Raw genomic sequence first — 2,491 nt, 5'->3', positions numbered from 1 at the left:
GCCTCTACTTCCTGTTTCCAGCCTCTACTTCCTGTCTCCAGCCTCTACTTCCTGTTTCCAGCCTCTACTTCCTGCTCAGTAAAGCCATGGATAGCATCAACATGCTATGGAGTTACACGTAGGGTAGCTTGGCTCCGAACTAGCAGAAGGAAACTTGAGAACTGGGTGGAAACAACGTAGCCGCAGGAGCTAACGCTAACCATCCAGACGACTGTCTCTGTCACACATCAAAGTCAAAAACATCTGATGTGACATAAAGTTCATCCAAGTCATTTCATGCAATAACTGGCTCAGAAAGCTCAGAAATGGCAGCCATCTTGAAAGTGGCTAATGGGAAACACATGCTACCTGAGGGGTTAGCATGCTAATGTTTCTGACGATGTCCTCGTCGCCGTCTTGGACGATCCGACTGTTTGTGTGTCAGAGTTCAGGCTGATGAGCTAACTGCAGGCTGTGGGACGGAAACAATCAGAGGTCAGAGGTCAGGGGACAAAGATTGCTTGTGTTTGAGTTCTGATGATGCAACATTAGCTCAGTGGCTAGCTCAGCAGAGCAGATGTTCCTCCATGAGTTCATGTACTCTAAGTGGAAAATTGCAGACATTTTTCCTTGAGCAGCTTCCTCAAACTGAGAGGTCAAAGGTTGAAATGATGTAACTCCATCAGCTGTTTTCCATCCAAGCTGTCGTCTGTGTTGCAATAAATAGTTTATGCAGCAGTAGTCAGAATATTTGGCTAAAATGTGCTGATTATTGAAGTGTTCACAACTTGATAAAATAGAGATTATTAATGTTTTGGTTAGTTGAAAAGTAATTTTCGTCTCATGAAGTCGCTCTGCGATGGATTCATGGATTCATGGATTCATGGATTCATGGTGATGCTGAATAATAAACTTCTTCCCATCTTCAGCTTGTCCTGGAGTCAAAGCCACTTCTGCTAATCAGCTAATAGCGAAGCTAATTATTTGCATAGCATTTTTGCTAACTTTGAAAACGTTTTACGCACTTAGCTTAGCATAAATAATTTTTCCAGCTCAGCTTTGAGGCATACTTATGCTAATATGCTGCTAATGCACAGATAGCATTTCTTGTTTACTGGTTTTGCTAACTTTGAAACTCAAAAATGTTTAGCGCGTTTAGCTTCCTCTGTATTAACCAGTCATGAACTTTTGGCTCTTTTGTAAAATTTCAGTTGAATAAAGTTTGAAATCTGTGTTGAAATTTTGTTGCGATTTCTCAAAGTGGCTACATTCATGCTCTTATTTTGAAGTGGGTGAAGACAGCTTACGGAGACGTTCTGCTTCCTGTTTTCAAGAAACTTTATTGAACAAGTGCAACGCATACAACAAACTGATGCGGTGAAGAAGAATATAACAGTTAGCTCAGTGTTTCCCCCCCTGGTCCTCAGGCCCCCTGCTCTGCATGTTCTAGATGAGCCTCTGCTCCAGAACCGCTGATCCAAATCACTGCCTGAGCATCAGGGCCTGTTAATCACCCAGAGATACAGAAGGAAACACCTGAAACATGCAGGACAGGGAGCAGGAGCACTGGTTAGATGTTAATAATGTGAAACCACATGTGGCTCTGAGCTCATTCGGACTCGGCTGCTCTGACCCAGTTTGGTCCTCATAAAGGTTTCATGCTGTCCGTCTCCAGGCTGTCGGCGCGTCGGGCAGTAAAATCAGACCAACTCCTGCCGTCCTTCCTGCTGCAGCGATGGGGAAACGTTCACAGGTAAAAGGTACGACCTGGATCCTCGCCAGGTGTTTTCAACCCCATCATGTGTTTCCTTGTCAGCGTTTAATGTTTTACAGCGTGTTTCCGTCCTGGATGACGTCCAGCCGCTCTGCCTCAGTGTGATGAAGTTTACAACCTGCTGCAAACCGAACTGCTGACTGAAGGCCAAATGTGATGATCAGCTGAGTTAGCCACTATGCTAACTCTGCTAACTAGCAGTCTCTGCTAGCGCTGAACCACTATAGCAAAACATTACTTAGCGGAAGCTAACACTACAGCGCTACACCAAAATGCATTTAGAGGAAGCTAATGCTAAGGTGCTAACGTTGCCCATGTGTGAATGTAGCATGACGTGTTGCGTCTGGGCGGCTTTGAACCCAGAACCATCTGGATCGTCGGCGTTCAGTCAAATAAAACTGATTTAAATCAATTAATGTTTTTAATTCAACTTAAAAAATGCTTCACAAAAAAACAACTAGCAGCTGTAAATGAAAACTTCCAGAGCGGAAAATCACGTCACGGATCTGGAAAACCCAGGAACTCTCCAGCTGGTCTGATTCTAGGGCCTAAACAAAACCCTGTGACTGCTTCCTGCTGATTCAGCACATTTCTTCTTCTCGAGAATGAAGACGAGCCGGTTTTCCATCATCCAGCTGTGGAGACGCAAAGCGCGACGGTAAGGAGGCGAACGCCAGTCTGATCAGTTTTTACAGGCTGATGTCACGCAGGTGAGGCTCTCACCTGGGCCGGGTGGCC

The 2,491-nt window shown here is 45.0% G+C and overlaps 1 long non-coding RNA gene across 2 annotated transcripts in view; it reads left to right on the top strand.

Annotated features, from left to right (window-relative positions):
• The first annotated feature begins 1,368 nt into the window (after positions 1–1,368).
• Positions 1,369–2,491, top strand: part of LOC103457106 (uncharacterized) — a 2,483-nt gene continuing 1,360 nt past the window's right edge. The window contains exons 1-2 of one of the 2 annotated variants that reach the window (XR_532376.2): positions 1,369–1,732; positions 1,813–2,411. This is a non-coding gene — a long non-coding RNA (uncharacterized LOC103457106). Of the gene's footprint in view, positions 1,740–1,812; positions 2,412–2,491 lie in introns of both variants that reach the window. The other variant, XR_532377.2, reaches the window with a different exon arrangement.

Source organism: Poecilia reticulata, linkage group LG21 (assembly GCF_000633615.1).
Source record: "Poecilia reticulata strain Guanapo linkage group LG21, Guppy_female_1.0+MT, whole genome shotgun sequence".
NCBI classification, from domain to species: domain Eukaryota; kingdom Metazoa; phylum Chordata; class Actinopteri; order Cyprinodontiformes; family Poeciliidae; genus Poecilia; species Poecilia reticulata.
This window is presented reverse-complemented; position numbering and strand designations above follow the sequence as displayed.